At 42.3% G+C, this 18,037-nt stretch overlaps 1 long non-coding RNA gene across 1 annotated transcript in view; it reads left to right on the forward strand.

Annotated features, from left to right (window-relative positions):
• The first annotated feature begins 836 nt into the window (after positions 1-836).
• Positions 837-18,037, forward strand: part of LOC126412842 (uncharacterized) — a 37,498-nt gene continuing 20,297 nt past the window's right edge. Inside the window, exon 1 of the long non-coding RNA XR_007575357.1 lies at positions 837-973. This is a non-coding gene — a long non-coding RNA (uncharacterized LOC126412842). The remainder of the gene's footprint in view (positions 974-18,037) is intronic.

Below are 18,037 nucleotides of genomic sequence, written 5' to 3' on the forward strand. Positions count from 1 at the left end.
ACCAATGAGCTCCCGCCTCCAATTTAGTGTTATCAGTGATATCAAGTTGAGACTCGCTAATCTAAGGTATTCAATCATTTTGTTAATGTGTAACTTCACAAACTAATTTGAAACGTTGGAAGTATATGTCGTCTTATACATCTACGTCTACACTCCGTAAGCCACTTTAGCTGACGGCGGGTACGTTGTGTACCATGTTCAACTATCACCTCCCACCCTTCCATTGCCGCACCATTCTTGTTCCAGGCCCAAGTGGTGCTGACAGAACGACTGTTGGCAAGCATCTGCAAGAGCTTGAATCTCCCTAATTTTCCTTTATGATATTTTGCGAAATATACAGGGTGTATCGTAATTAATAGCAGAACTGACATAGGTGGACGTAAAAGGTGACAGAAGTAGTAACTTTTTCAGTAAACGTGAGTCCACAAACAAGCTGTTTGTGAGGTCATTGCTAATGTACGGTTACGAACCGCCATTGATGACAGCATGAAATGTTGTCCTATGTAACTGGAATCAAATTTCACGCATGGAACAGCGCGAAATACAACTCCAACTGGTTACATGTTACAGTTTACCGCATACTGACTGCTGGTAAAGGACGTGTTCCACGTGGTGTCGTCGGATTTGGGTGCAATACTGCACTCGTCTCTACTACGTGTTACGAATTCTTTCAAAAACCTCGGGGGCGCTGGATATGGCAGTTGTGAAATGTCCCTAGACATGAAAGGACTTCATGTTGGAGCTACTCGCGACATCTCGTGCGCAACCGGACAAACTAACAAGGTCAGTGGAATGATCCCCACACAGCAACGCTGAGGCTCGATTCTCGCGAAACAGCGAGTGATCGCGGAATACGAACACGCACAGAAATACACGGGGACTTCGGATGTAACAGCTGTTCCACCTCGCGACAATTCGTAAGAGGCAGCTCAGTGATATGTGTAAAATATTCTTCTCAACAGTAACCACAGTGGTAAGCTTACTACCTTATACTTTTAATAATTACTTTAGGTTAACAGGTAACTACACTCCAACACCTTCTTCATAACTTTCATTTTCTGGGTTAAATTCTACAGTATTACAGATGTTCATTTTCATTTTTATATTTACTTTTCGCTCTCTACGTTGAGTTGTTGAGCCGTTATAGAATTGGAACTATTCTTAATTTAATTCTGGGACAACATTTTAAATGCGTAACAAAGTAAATTCGATGACTCACTCGGCAGGTGCGGTGCACTTTAGCCGTTGCCGATCGCATGAGATGCCATCGAAGAAGAGTATTGCCGTGACTTGTAATACACGTCGGCGTAGCAGGCAATGTTATCTTGCAGCCGGTCCGGATTGGGATCGGACTTGAATTAACACAAAAAAACATACAACTGTAAAGTCTTACGAAGTGTGTATGCACCAGGTGCTTAAGATGTAAGCGTTTCGTTAAATACGTGAACGATAGGCGTGTTTACATGTCAAGAGGTCTCGTTTTAGAGGTTACCCTGTCGTCTTTCTTGCATGTTGCGCATATCTACTAAAATACCGTAGGAAATATTTATTCAATAAACTTGTTTTTGAACCTTTTAGGCTCAACTTCAGTTGGTGCACGGGAGGCCACGTGACTATTTTATAGTGTGATGTTGGGTGTTGGCATGCGACAGCATGGACGGTTTTGTAATTAGCGTCCATCTAGCAGCTTCCATTGCGATTATTGGTTGGTTACACATCACTGACTTTTCACTGGATTTAAATATACGCTCTAAAAAAAAGACGCGCTGACGGAATGACACGAATGGGACAAAAATCGGTAGATGGGATGTACATGTACAGACAAACGAATCATTACAATTTCATAAAAACAGGATGATTTATTCAAGAGAAAGAGCTTCTGAAATTGAGCAAGTCAATGACTTGTTGGTCGTCCTCTGGCCCTAACCCAAGCAGTTATTCGGCTTGGCACTGATTAATAGCGTTGGCAAGACGCAATCAATACCTTCACTGCGCGATAACAATGGTGAAGTCACTGATGACAGTGCCACTAAAGCAGAGTTATTAAACTCGGTTTTCCGAAACTCCTTCACCAAAGAAGACGAAGTAAATATTACTGAAATCCAGTCAAGAACAATTGCCAAGATGAGAAACATAGAAGTAGACATCCTCGGTGTAACTAAGCAACTTAAATCACTAAATAAAAGCAAGGCCTCCGGTCCAGATTGTATACCAGTCAGGTTCCTCTCAGAGTATGCTGATAAAATAGCTCCATATTTAGCAATTATATACAACCACTCGCCCAAAGAAAGATCCGTATCTAAAGGTTGTAAAATTGCTCAAGTCACACCAATACCCAAAAAGGGAAGTAGGAGTAATCCGCTGAATTACAGGCCTATATCACTAAGGTCGATTTGCACTAGGGTTTTGGAACATATACTATCTTCGAACACTATGAAGTACCACGAAAAAAACGATTTATTGGCACATAGTCAGCACGCATTCAGAAAATATCATTCTTGTGAAACACAACTAGCTCTTATACTCATGAAGTAATAAGTGCTATCGACAGGGGATGTCAAATTGATTCCATATTTTTAGATTTCCAGAAGGCTTTCGACACCGTTCCTCACAAGCGTCTTCTAACCATACTGCGTGCCTACAGAGTATCGCCTCAGTTGTGCGACTGGATTCGTGATTTCCTGTCAGAAAGGTCACAGTTCGTAGTAATAGACGGAAAGTCATCGAGTGAAACAGAAGTAATATCCGGTGTTCCCCAAGGAAGTGTTATAGGCCCTCTGTTGTTCCTGATATACATTAACGACATAGGAGACAATCTGAGTAGCCGTCTTAGATTGTTTGCAGATGATGCTGTCATTTACCGTCTTGTTAAGTCATCAAATGATCAAAACGAAATGCAAAAGTCATCAGATGATCAAAACGAATTGCAAAATGATTTAGATAAGATATCTGTATGGTGCGAAAATTGGCAAATGACCCTGAATAAGGAAAAGTGTGAAGTTATTCACATGAGTACTAAAAGAAATCAGCTAAATTTCGATTACGCAATAAGTCACACAAATCTGAAGGCTGTAAATTCAGCAAAATACTTAGGGATTACAATAATAAATAACCTAAATTGGAACGATCACATAGATAATATTGTGGGTAGAGCAAACCAAAGACTGCGGTTCATTGGCAGAACACTTAGAAGCTGCAACAGGTCTACCAAAGAGACTGCTTACACTACGCTTGTCCGCCCAATTCTGGAGTATTGCTGTGCGGTGTGGGATCCACATCAGGTAGGACTGACGGATGACATCGAAAAAGTACAAAGAAGGGCAGCTCGTTTTGTATTATCGCGAAATAGAGGAAATGGTGTTATAGACATAATACGTGAATTGAAGTGGCAGTCATTAAAACAACGGCATTTTTCGTTGCGACGAGATCTTCTTATGAAATTTCTATCACCTGTTTTCTCCTCCGATTGCGAAAACATTCTGTTGGCGCCCACCTACTTAGGCAGAAGTGATCATCACGATATAATGAGAGAAATCAGGGCTCGCACACAAAAATTTAAGTGTTCGTTTTTCCCACGTGCCGTTCGAGAGTGGAACGCTAGAAACACAACCTGAACCCTCTGCCAGGCACTTTATTGTGAACAGCAGAGTAATCGCGTAGATGTAGATGATGTAGATGTGGATGTCTTCCTGAGGTACATCGTGCCAAATTCTGTCCAACTGGAGCGTTGGATCGTCAAAATGCCGAGCTGTTGGAGAGCCCCGCCCACAATGCTCCAAATGTTCTCGATTGGGGAGAAATCCGGCAAACTTACTGGACAAGGTAGGGTTTGGACGTTTTGCGAGCACGAAGACAAGTAGTAGACACTCTCACCTCATGAAGGCGAACATTATTTTTCTGATACGTAAGAATATCGTCGACGTACCGCTGTGCTGAACGGTGCAGCGTGTGACAGCCAAAAGGGTCCTGCTATGAAAAGAAATGGCACCCCAGACAATCACTCCTGGTTGGCGGGCCGCATGGCGGTCGACAGTCAAAAAATGGTTCAAATGGCTCCGAGCACTATGGGACTTAACTGCTGAGGTCATCAGTCCCCTAGAACTTAGAACTACTTAAACCTAACTAACCTAAAGACATCACACACATCCATGTCCGAGGCAGGATTCGAACCTGCGACTGTAGCGGTCGGGCGGTTCCAGACTGTAGCGCCTTGAACCGCTCGGCCACTATGGCCGGCGGTCGACAGTTAGTTTTGTGTCCCACCACCGTCTGCGTCGTCTCCAGACACGTCTTTACTGGTCATATGTGCTCAGTTGGAAGCGGGATTCCTCACTAAAGAGAATTCTACACCAGTCAATGAGACTTTTTACCTGGTGTTTTTAGCGCACCTTTTTCAAATTTCGACTGTCCAGCCGTTTCAACCAACATCGCATCAACTCAAATTTTTACTGAATGTATTTTTTAATGGACCAACTACACTACTGGCCATTAAAATTGCTACACCACGAAGATGGCGTGCTACAGACGCGAAATTTAACCAACAGGAAGAAGATGCTGTGATACGCAAATGATTAGCTTTTCAGAGCATTCACACAAGGTTGGCGCCGGTGGCGACACCTACAACGTGCTGACATGAGGAAAGTTTCCAACCGATTTCTCATACACAAACAGCAGTTGACCGGCGTTGCCTGGTGAAACGTTGTTGTGATGCCTAGTGTAAGGAGGAGAAATGCGTACCATCACGTTTCCGACTTTGATAAAGGTCGGATTGTAGCCTATCGCGATTGCGGTTTATCGTATCGCGACATTGCTCCTCGCTTTGGTCGAGATCCAGTGACTGTTAGCAGAATATGAAATCGGTGGGTTCAGGAGGTTAATACGGAACGCCGTGCTGGATCCCAACGGCCTCGTATCACTAGCAGTCGAGATGACAGGCATCTTATCCGCATGGATGTAACGGATCGTGCAGCCACCTTTCGATCCCTGAGTCAACAGATGGGGACGTCTGCAAGACAACAACCACTGCACGAACAGTTCGACGAAGTGTACAGCAGCATGGACTATCAGCTCGGAGACCATGGTTGCTGTTACCCTTGACGCTGCATCACAGACAGGAGTGCCTGCGATGGTGTACTCGACGACGAACCTGGATGCACGAATGGCAAAACGTCGTTTTTTCGAATGAATCCAGGTTCTGTTTACAGCATCATGATAGTCGCATCCGTGTTTGGTAACATCGCGGTGAACGCACATAGGAAGCGTGTATTGGTCATCGCCATACTGCCGTATCACCCGGCTTGATAGTATGGGGTGCCACTGGTTACACGTCTCGGTCATCTCCTGTTCGCGTTGACGGCACTTTGAACAGTGGACGTTACATTTCAGATGTGTTACACCCCGTGGCTCTACCCTTCATTCGATCCCTGCGAAACCCTACATTTCAGCTGGATAATGCACGACCGTATGTTGCAGGTCCTGTACGGGCCTTTCTGGATACAGAAAATGTTCGACTGCTACCCTGGCGAGCACGTTTTCCAGATCTCTTACCAACTGAAAACGTGTGGTCAATGGTGGCCGAGCAACTGGCTCGTCACAATATCGGCAACTGTACCTGTACTAGCCATCCAAGCTCTGGTTGAGAGATGGTTGTTCTGGGTACTGATTTCTCAGGATCTATGCACCCAAATTGCTTGAAAATGTAATCAAATGTCAGTTCTAGTACAATGTATTTGTCCAAAGAATACCCGTTTATCATCTGCATTTCTTCTTGTTGTAGCAATTTTAATGGCCTGTTGTGTATTTGGTGTCATTATGAAAATCTGAATTTTCTCCACATAGGTAAAAAGTTGCAAGTCTGGCAATAGCTGAGTACAATCAGAGAAGCTGACGCACTGCTGTTTACTCTGCTGGCCGCTGTAACTCACCTGGGTCAAAGCCTTCAGTAGATGATACTTACTGTGTACTAAACTTTGTGTCTGACAAACTGTACGTTTTACATATTCTTTTGCATAAATTTACTGGTAAGCTCAACCTGCTACTAAACTTCATACGAATTTCTGCCTTAATATGATCAGATAGCACTGAAGCGGTAACATATGCTAATTTGTTGCAAAGTTCCACGTATCAGTTTTCAGACTATTTTTGCGCAACCTTATCATCCTTTCTTGATTTTTGTAATTTTTAATTTGCCAGAGTTTCATTAATATCGTTTTTTCCGAGCGTGATGAAACATTTTTGAAAAAGAGTTCCTGTATGATTGTTGCACAGATTCCAATTTTGTCACAAAATGACGTTTTGATGAAAACAAGTTGTGGATTTATCGTTGATCCTCTGTTCCGAAAGAATCCCCAACCGTTTCTTTTGTTCCTAATAAAGGTCTCCTATATTTTGCTAAAATCATAGGTTAGCAAATCATAGGTTAGCAACTGAACACCCGAAGGAAACAAATTATCGAAAGTACTGTTTGGTAGGCCTTAAAAAAATGGTTCAAATGGCTCTGAGCACTATGGGACTCAACTGCGGAGGTCATTAGTCCCCTAGAACTTAGAACTAGTTAAACCTAACTAACCTAAGGACATCACAAACATCCGTGCCCGAGGCAGGATTCGAACCTGCGACCGTAGCGGTCTTGCGGTTCCAGACTGCAGCGCCTTTAACCGCACGGCCACTTCGGCCGGCGGTAGGCCTTATTTACTTGCTAAATTCATAAGATTTTCAGAGCAACAGCAGGCAGTCACTTGCAGAAATTAAAGTGGATTCAATTTTTTAACAGTCGATCAGTTTTTCATGTGTTGTATAGCTCTAAATTTGAAATATTACAGATAAATCCTTCCATTTCACTTTCTATTGAAGGCGTACTGAACTTGAGCACTAATTTCCATCAAACTATATGCTCTAAGAACACGATGCATCGTAACAGTGGTTTACATGACAATCTTTATGAGATAATTTTAGATCTTCAAAGAAATATGTCGTCGAAGAAAATTCAGTCTTTTCTTTTGAGATCCGAGGGTAAAATCATTAATTTTTGCTGACAATTTCTTGGCTAATTTCATTACCACATACAGGGTACGTGAGAAAAGCGACAACACTGCGCGCGATCTGGCAACACTGTGTTGTTCTACTTACGAAAAGCGGTATGACCATTCCAGATGCTCAGCTCGAATTTCAGCTCTTTACAGCCGTCATGTGATTTTGGAGAAGGCCATCAGTGGAGCTGTGTTTTTCTTGTGCGTTACGAAAATGGAAGAGTGAAAATTAGAGCAACGTTATGCCATCATGTTTTGTGTTAAACTTGGGGAATTTCTGAGTGTGAAAAGTTGAAACAGGCGTACAGGGGACATTCCTTATCAAGAGCACAAGTTTTTCGCTGATGAAAATCGTTTTTGGAGGCCGGAGAACACATTGGAGACAAACCTCGGTCAGGGAAACCTTCAAATGGAAAAACCAATGAAAAAGTCGAACGTGTGTGTGTGCTCTTGTGAGATCAGAATGACGTTTAACAATGAGGATGACGGGTGTCCTAATAAACTTACACATTTTCATCGAACATCAAATTTTGATCGATGATTTGCACCTGCAGAAGGTTTGCACATAGTGGAAGTTGCATTATGACAACGCACCATGTCACATGGCCACTTTTATCAGGATATTTTTTACCACAAAAAGGATTCCTGTTGTTCCACAAACGCCTTATTCATCCGAAAAAATGACGTTTTACCATTCGTGCACCCAGGTTCGTTATTGAGTACACCATCGCAGGCACTCCTGTCTGTGATACAGCGTCAAGGGTAACCGCAACCATGGTCTCCGAGCTGATAGTACATGCTGCTGCAAACGTCGTCGAACTGTTCGTGCAGATGGTTGTTGTCTTGCAGACGTCCCCATCTGTTGACTCAAGGATCGAGACGTGGCTGCACGATCCGTTATAGCCATCCAGATAAGATGCCTGTCATCTCGACTGCTAGTGATACGAGGCCGTTGGGATCCAGCAAGGCGTTCCGTATTACGCTCCTGAACCCACCGATTCCATATTCTGCTAACAGTCATTGGATCTCGACCAACGCGAGCACCAATGTCGCGATACGATAAACGGCAATCGCGATAGGCTACAAGCCGACCTTTATCAATGTCAGAAACGTGATGATACGCATTTCTCCTCCTTACACTAGGCATCACAACAACGTTTCACCAGGCAACGCCGGTCAACTGCTGTTTGTGTATGAGAAATCGGTTGAAAACTTTCCTCATGTCAGCACGTTGTATGTGTCGCCACCGGTACCAACCTTGTGTGAATGCTCTGAAAAGCTAATCATCTGCGTATCACAGCATCTTCTTCCTGTTGGTTAAATTTCGCGTCTGTAGCACGTCATCTTCGTGGTGTAGCAGTTTTAATGGCCAGTAATGTATATCTTAATAACTGTGAACCCAAAAGTGATCTAACTTGCAGGTTTTGTAAATAAACGACTAGACAACAAAATAACGAGAGGAGGATTCCATAAACCAGCTAACGAAAAAAAGAAATTTGTGTATGGCACTTCGGCCAGAAGTCCCCTTCCAGGGAGTTCGGCCATCTGATGCAAGTCTTTTTATTTGACACCACTTGGGGGTCTTGCGTGTTGATGATGATGATGAAATGATGATGACAACACAGTCACCCAGTCCATTGACGGGAAAATTTCCCTCCCCCTCCTCCCTCCCCACCCCTCCCTGACCTTCCTGGCAATCAAACCTGGGGGCCTGTTTTCGAAAGTCAGCAATGCAAACCACACGACTACTAACTGGTGATCAACCAACCATTGAAGAGATAAAAAACTCAATATTAAGAGAAACATTGTCAAACAAAATTTATTCACGACTTTGAGTGCCACTACATCTACATCTACATCCATACTCCGCAAACCACCTGACGGTGTGTGGCGGAGGGTACCTTGAGTACCTCTATCGGTTCTCCCTTCTATTCCAGTCTCGTATTGTTCGTGGAAAGAAGGATTGTCGGTATGCCTCTGTGTGGGCTCTAATCTCTCTGATTTTGTCCTCATGGTCTCTTCGCGAGATATACGTAGGAGGGAGCAATATACTGCTTGACTCTTCGGTGAAGGTATGTTCTCGAAACTTTGACAAAAGCCCGTACCGAGCTACTGAGCATCTCTCCTGCAGAGTCATCCACTGGAGTTTATCTTTCATCTCCGTAACGCTTTCGTGATTACTAAATGATCCTGTAACGAAGCGCGCTGCTCTCCGTTGGATCTTCTCTATATCTTCTATCAACCCTATCTGGTACGGATCCCACACTGCTGAGCAGTATTCAAGCAGTGGGCGAACAAGCGTACTGTAACCTACTTCCTTTGTTTTCGGATTGCATTTCCTTAGGATTCTTCCAATGAATCTCAGTCTGGCATCTGCTTTACCGACGATCAACATTATATGATCATTCCATTTTAAGTCACTCCTAATGCGTACTCCCAGATAATTTATGGTATTAACTGCTTCCAGTTGCTGATCTGCTATTTTGTAGCTAAATGATAAAGGATCTATCTTTCTGTGTATTCGCAGCACATTACACTTGTCTACATTGAGATTCAATTGCCATTCCCTGCACCATGCGTCAATTCGCTGCAGATCCTCCTGCATTTCAGTACAATTTTCCATTGTTACAACCTCTCGATACACCACAGCATCATCCGCAAAAAGCCTCAGTGAACTTCCGATGTCATCCACAAGGTCATTTATGTATATTATGAATAGCAACGGTCCTATGACACTCCCCTGCGGCACACCTGAAATCACTCTTACTTCGGAAGACTTCTCTCCATTGAGAATGACATGCTGCGTCCTGTTATCTAGGAACTCCTCAATCCAATCACACAATTGGTCTGATAGTCCATATGCTCTTACTTTGTTCATTAAACGACTGTGGGGAACTGTATCGAACGCCTTGCGGAAGTCAAGAAACACGGCATCTACTTGTGAACCCGTGTCTATGGCCCTCTGAGTCTCGTGGACGAATAGCGCGAGCTGAGTTTCACATGACCGTCTTTTTCGAAACCCATGCTGATTCCTACAGAGTAGATTTCTTGTCTACAGGAAAGTCATTATACTCGAACACAATACGTGTTCCAAAATTCTACAACTGATCGACGTTAGAGATATAGGTCTATAGTTCTGCACATCTGCTCGACGTCCCTTCTTGAAAACGGGGATGACCTGTGCCCTTTTCCAATCCTTTGGAACGCTACGCTCTTCTAGAGACCTACGGTACACCGCTGCAAGAAGGGGGGTAAAAATAGTGAATCAGGTGACGTATATCATATAGAAAGTGCACATTGCAATTTTTTCAGTCATCTTGACATATTTGGCAGCTGTATCATAATTATTCACTGAAGTCAGACAGTTCGAGCTTGGCCGAAGATTTTGAAATGCAACCCTGATATTTTGTTGCCCTTGACTTAAGAAGCTTCTACTCACAAAGTATTAAATTTTGTTTGGTGGGAATTACTACATCTTCCTTTGGTCGCTTAGAAAAACTTCACACAAAATTTGAACATTATCTGTGATTTGATGGAGACATATAAATCTCAACTTTATCTTCGATAAGGATAGAAGCTGAAGCAATGAATTAGAATTTGTGCCATAACTGGGATTTCAACCTGGGGCTCCTGCTTACAAGGAAAATGTGCTAAGCACTACGTCACTAACCACTACACTACTAATGATGATTAAATGTGCTGAATGTGCCGGCCAATATGGCCGATCGGTTCTAGGCGCTTCAGTCCGGAACCACGCTGCAGCTACGGTCGCAGGTTCGAATCCTGCCTCGGGCGTGGATGGGTGTGATGTCCTTAGGTTAGCTAGGTTTAAGTAGTTCTAAGTCTAGGGGACTGATGACCTCAGATGTTAAGTCCCATAGTGCTTAGAGCCATTTGAACTTTTTTTTTTTTTTTTTTTTTTTTGCTGAATGTGTGCATTGAAGTTTGGACTAGGATAGTCCGTGCAGCTATCCTAGCCATAAAGCTACCTTGGTGTAGTGGTTATACTCCGTTCATCATAAGAATAAACCTCGTGTAAACATTACACTATGTATTCTTCCGCGTTTGCTGTGACCCCATTGGATTTCGTTTCAGGTGAAGCGGAAGCCACTCTGTCTCGAGTACAGTTAAGTACGATAATGAGGATACGTTTTATGCTGTTCGTTACGCGTACATCGACTCGGTGATAATACTGGACAACAACTTTACCGGCGCATTTAACTTGGAAAGTACTGCCTAGCCACCTGGTCAAACGAACTACAGTGATGTGAACAGTTGTAGTAAAGACAAGAGGCGAACTGAGAACAACATAGCCTTGAGTGTCAATTAATTTTCAAACAGAAGTAAATAAAGGTAAAACTCAGTCCATACCCTTCTTAGGTGATCTGAAGGAAAACATGCTCTCGATCTTAGCTAACGTGGTACTGTAGTTAAAAACGAGAGTGATGCAAATTCCTGACTTTAACAAGGGTAATTTTTCTACATGAACTATCTGCGGCGTTAAAGTGCGCTCTGGGATTTCACCATGTAGTTAAATATTGAAGCCACCGAAGGTATTACAGTCAGTCGCCTGGTAATCTCTGAACATCTTCCATATCGGACTCCGACGAAAGTGGTACACTTCAGTACCACTACACTAATAGCTAGACGACCAACGGCAGAATTCCAAGACACCAGAATCCTAAGATAAAAATGAAGTTGAAGGGATGAAGATTTGACATGTCCGCCTCGTCCTCTTTCATGACGTACTGCTCTGCATTTCGCCATCGTTCGACAGTGACGTGTCACAAAGCTTCGTGCATTAGTTCCAGTAAGTTTGGTAGCTTAAACGTCTTGTTATTTCTCGCGACAAATCCCTTAACTTGGTTCCAGATCAATTCTGTCGGGTTCAGATAGCATTGTTACCGTGACAACCGTAAAAATACAGCATTTGTGCAGTGTGCTCGACGCCGTGAAAATTGTTTTCCGTGTTTCTACTAAGCTTTTCACTTCGGCTTGTGTGAGAGACCACATCTGTCCTATAAAACGACATATTCAAACAAAGAGTATTTAATTTTTCATTTTTCTCCAAAAAAATTAATTGCGTAATGTTTTCGTAACTTCAAAATCTGTAACTATCTTTTTAATGTATAGATAATTAAGAATGTGTATTTGCAATGAAAACCAGAATTCTGCGTGTGATATGTAATTACAAACCAGAAGACGTGCATTTTTCTGGGAAAAATTATGGTTATGTATGAATTAATTACCGCATATTGATAAATTTCATATTTGAATGATTTAGGTATTCAAACAGAACAAAAAAACTGTTGCCCACAACGGTTTTCGAACCAACGTCCAGCAACCCTTTCAAATCAACGACACTTTCGATTACGTCTAGCCGACAATTTGCACTGCGTCTCTCATATTTATTACAATATTTCTCAATGAATGGAGTAGTGCATCTGTCGAGTAAGCAGGTGACCTGAATTCAAGTCCAGACTGTGGCACAAATTTTAATCCATTGCTTCAGCTTTTATCCTTATCGGAAATATTTGTGATGGTTAAATGGGTACCTGTCGACCAGTTCACATTCAATGACCCATTTAATGTACAACATTTTCGGATATCTTACAAACATGACATCATCTCAACATTTGCAACTTCTGGAGGCATATTGTATGGGTAAAGATGCGCAAAGGTTTAAATCAGAAATCTAGAAGATTATTTGTTGTGATGGTATGTTGAAATTTAGTTTCTTGAGATATCCTGAGTAACTTGGAAAGGAAGCGAACTTAGACGAATTCAAGAAAATAATCAGAAGGGCAGAGTCAAGAAAATAATCAGAAGCAAATATAAATAACTAGACTTTTCAGACAAGGAAGACTGTCATGAATTACTGACATTATTATTAAATACAATTAATTTGAACATTATGTCGGTTCGAGCCAGCTGATTCATGTTACAATGTAAATAAGACAATAGTACAAGTCGCACTTCTCTCTTATTGTACATTGGCGGTTACAGCGCATTGGCCATCATCAGACCCCTTCTTAGTTGTTTACATCGTCAGCTCATCATCTGCAAACATTAGCCCTTTTTTATTTTGCCTGTTGCAGCAGCCATCACTTCCTCAGTCATCCTTGATTTCTCCCAGCTGGCTTAAATCTTCTTATCTGAAGATATAATCTTTCTTCGGACGGTCTTTCGAAATGTTCATTCTAATTTCTCTTATTTTCTTGTATTTTATTGAGGATTTCCGAATTTCGAAATCTGTCGGCTCTTGTGCATCCTTTTACTACTCTTAGAAACCTCATCTCTGTGGCCTGTATGTGACTTTCTTGGCATTTACTGAAAACCCACGATTCACTTCCGTAAACAGGTACTGGAACTACTATTGTCTTATAAATTTTCAGTCTTGTTTCTTTCCTCGTCTTATTTTTTAGACTTCTATTTACTGTTCCTCCCATATTCCTAAACTTTGCTAATTTCCTCTCTATGTCATAGCTATACTTCAATGGGACGTCACAATATGAATAGTTAAAATCTTTGAGTTGTTATATTGTTTTATTGTTGATCACAAACTTTGTCCGTATAGGATATTTCCCTTTGAAAGCCATTGATTTTGTCTTCTTTTCTGAACTTGTCAAATGACACTCTTCACAAACCTTACCTACTAATATTCCCCTTCGTAGATCATCTTCATTATCTTCGAGCAGTGTGGCGTCGTCTTCATATAAAATGCAATTCAAATGGGAATTACTGTTAACCTTAATTCCCCCGTTAAAAATCTCTTTCGATTTCCGAATTTCGACAACTAAATAAAGGTTAAAAAGCCAAATGAAATGCTGCACCCTTGTTTTATTCCTTTGTTTGTGGCTAAAGGCTTCGTTATTATGCCATTTATATTTAAAATTACGAACGTGTGTTTGTACAGACTTTTTAAAACTTTTATTAGGTGTTGTGGATATCCTCTTTTCCTCATAATTTTACTCAGTTTCTTTCTATCAACACTATCGAATGCTTTAATAAAATCGATGAACGCTAAATGGGTTTCCCTTTTGTACTCTTTCTGTCTTTAGACTATTTGTTTTATTATAAACACTGCATCTGTTGTCATCTGTCCCTCCGAAATCTCGTTTTTTCTTCGCCTAATAAATTCTTAGCTACAATATTTAACCTCTTATTCACTGTTCTTGCATAAACCTTGTAAGCGGTGTCCAGTAAGCTGAGACCTCTATAGTCGTCGCAGCTATTATGGTCTCCTTTTTTAAATAACCTTCGCTTGTTACCATGCTTCTGGAACAGGTCTCTTTCTGCAGCATGAACGGTACTAAATAAATGCAGTAATTTTCTTTGTGTCTCCATAATTTAGCAACTCAGCATTTATACCATCCATCCATAATATCAGAAGCTTTTCTTTAAGTTAAAAAAGAACAAAGTTGAGGGCCTGTCTTAATTCGTCAATATTCTCTGTGAAGCACCTTCGTTCATGCCACAACTTCTTATCATGTTCTATCCATTTTGCTTATTGGATGTTATTTATTTGAGCATCCACTTTTTCCGTCTAATTTAGCAATTTCATTGTTTTACGAGCTATCACTTGCTTTTCGTGACTATCTTCTTCTATTACGCTTATAAACCTATCCCAAGCTTCTTGATGAGCTCGTTTAACTCTTCGACTTGCAGCATTTCTCTCTTGTCCGTAAATTTCATGTTTCTCCTCTATTGCTTCATTTAGATGCTTAAAATAAGTGTCTTGATTTTTCCCTGTAACTTTATCTGACTCTGGTGTCTAAATTTTTGACCCTTTCTTCCTTCGTTTCGTTTTCTTTTTTCCTAAGGCTTCTTCAGCAGCTTTCTTAACTAAAGTTTCTATATTTTTCCAGTCCTTCTCTACTTCTTCCGCTTCTTCTTTCTTCTCTAGTTCTTTATTAAGTTTATTCTGGTTCAGGCCTGGTATGCTTTGTTCATGTAGTGGAGATACTTCTTAGATTTCTTCCTTCATTTTTTCTTCTGAAAACTTTTTGTTCTTTCTGCATTTCGTGTACGTATCTATTTAAGATATCACCAAGAAATGGTCATAAACCATGCTATATCCACCGTACACTCTAGTGTCTCTTACTTTGCTTTCTAATTTTTCATTAGTGATAATGTAGTCAATAAGAGACTTAAATCCTCGAGCTGGACTTGTATATTTGAGGATTTTTTGTTCTTTTTTTGCGGAAGAATGTACTTATCTTCCTTAGTTTGTTAAAAGAAACAAAATCTCTAAGCAACAGTCCATTGTTATTTAAGATATTTTGTACCATTGTTCCCACAGTCCTTGGGATAGGTTTATTCCTTACCCTTGCGTTTAAATCTCCGTTTAATAGTATTGATGCGTATTGTTATACTTGTTCAAAACCGTTTGCAGTTTGTCATAGAAATCTATGGGCTGTTCTTTTTTCCGCAATGAGAGTCAAGTTTTTTCTCTTCTTTGACAGTTAAAACTATAATCATTTATAAAACTGTACACTACAGTTCTCTTTTCTCATCGCTTATGTACGTAAATGGCAACCTCTTTACTCGCTCTCTCCTGTTTTCGTGTTCTGCTATATAAAATCAAATATTGCCCCCCATATTTGTTACCCTGTAACTTTATCTTTGTTTCTGTTACGGAAGCTGTGTCTACCTTGGCCTTTTTAAAATTTCTGCCAGCTCTTCTTCTTCGTTTGCCAAACTTCTGAAATTCCATGTTGCTGCCTTAATTGTATGAACAATCCATTTATTCTTAATTCCATTTATTCTTAACAATTCTATTCTCCGGGTTCGGCATCGGTATATCTCACGGGGCTGTACTACTGGTAATTAGGAATATTCAGCTGGCCACCTTACGAGGACTGCGTAAGTATAGTTGGATAGTGCGACTGCCACTTTGCGGTCATCCAACCCAACTGATTTTCTTTTAAGGGTTTACTCCACTCGCCTGCACGGAGAGTGTTACGCTAAGGCAGTGTTCCCTTAACTGTTTACATATTCTACGGATCATATGAACGATTCTTTATCGAAATGATGTGGAACGAGTCAGTTTACAGGATATGTATACCTGAATAGTCTTGACATTAATGGACATGTAATTTTTTAGTTCCACTCACTCAACTACACTTAAAATTCCCATTCTGTGACTGCTTTGTGCTGGTGGAAACGTGCTCTGTCAATTTTTGTATTATTACCAGCATTTATATTTCTTTTTTGCTTATTAAACCTTAGAATTTAAAAAATAGATCTTATAGTGGTCAGTACCCCGAAACCAGTAACTTTTTTAATAAACTACACTCCTGGAAATTGAAATAAGAACACCGTGAATTCATTGTCCCAGGAAGGGGAAACTTTATTGACACATTCCTGGGGTCAGATACATCACATGATCACACTGACAGAACCACAGGCACATAGACACAGGCAACAGAGCATGCACAATGTCGGCACTAGTACAGTGTATATCCACCTTTCGCAGCAATGCAGGCTGCTATTCTCCCATGGAGACGATCGTAGAGATGCTGGATGTAGTCCTGTGGAATGGCTTGCCATGCCATTTCCACCTGGCGCCTCAGTTGGACCAGCGTTCGTGCTGGACGTGCAGACCGCGTGAGACGACGCTTCATCCAGTCCCAAACATGCTCAATGGGGGACAGATCCGGAGATCTTGCTGGCCAGGGTAGTTGACTTACACCTTCTAGAGCACGTTGGGTGGCACGGGATACATGCGGGCGTGCATTGTCCTGTTGGAACAGCAAGTTCCCTTGCCGGTCTAGGAATGGTAGAACGATGGGTTCGATGACGGTTTGGATGTACCGTGCACTATTCAGTGTCCCCTCGACGATCACCAGTGGTGTACGGCCAGTGTAGGAGATCGCTCCCCACACCATTATGCCGGGTGTTGGCCCTGTGTGCCTCGGTCGTATGCAGTCCTGATTGTGGCGCTCACCTGCACGGCGCCAAACACGCATACGACCATCATTGGCACCAAGGCAGAAGCGACTCTCATCGCTGAAGACGACACGTCTCCATTCGTCCCTCCATTCACGCCTGTCGCGACACCACTGGAGGCGGGCTGCACGATGTTGGGGCGTGAGGGGAAGACGGCCTAACGGTGTGCGGGACCGTAGCCCAGCTTCATGGAGACGGTTGCGAATGGTCCTCGCCGATTCCCCAGGAGCAACAGTGTCCCTAATTTGCTGGGAAGTGGCGGTGCGGTCCCCTACGGCACTGCGTAGGATCCTACGGTCTTGGCGTGCATCCGTGCGTCGCTGCGGTCCGGTCCCAGATCGACGGGCACGTGCACCTTCCGCCGACCACTGGCGACAACATCGATGTACTGTGGAGAGCTCACGCCCCACGTGTTGAGCAATTCGGCGGTACGTCCACCCGGACTCCCGCATGCCCACTATACGCCCTCGCTCAAAGTCCGTCAACTGCACATACGGTTCACGTCCACGCTGTCGCGGCATGCTACCAGTGTTAAAGACTGCGATGGAGCTCCGTATGCCACGGCAAACTGGCTGACACTGACGGCGGCGGTGCACAAATGCTGCGCAGCTAGCGCCATTCGACGGCCAACACCGCGGTTCCTGGTGTGTCCGCTGTGCCGTGCGTGTGATCATTGCTTGTACAGCCCTCTCGCAGTGTCCGGAGCAAGTATGGTGGGTCTGACACACCGGTGTCAATGTGTTCTTTTTTCCATTTCCAGGAGTTTATTTGGCTTTTTGTTTTATTTAAGTCATACGACTCACTGTCTGGTGATACCTATACACAAAAGGACAGAGTAATTAATCCACAGAGCTTCCATTCTGTATAGCTCGCCTCTGTTTGTAGCAAAATGCTACAAAATGTTCTGAGTTCTGATATCACACCTGGGCCAAGATAGATGAACGGAACAAAATGCTGAATTTTGAAAACGTCTTTCATGATGATTACATCTCACGTTCTTCACGTACTTTATTCATGTACAGGCGTAATAAGGTCGATTCGGTGTTCCTGGAGTTTCG

This window comes from Schistocerca serialis, chromosome 7 (genome assembly GCF_023864345.2).
Source record: "Schistocerca serialis cubense isolate TAMUIC-IGC-003099 chromosome 7, iqSchSeri2.2, whole genome shotgun sequence".
In the NCBI taxonomy this organism is placed as follows: Eukaryota; Metazoa; Arthropoda; class Insecta; order Orthoptera; family Acrididae; genus Schistocerca; species Schistocerca serialis.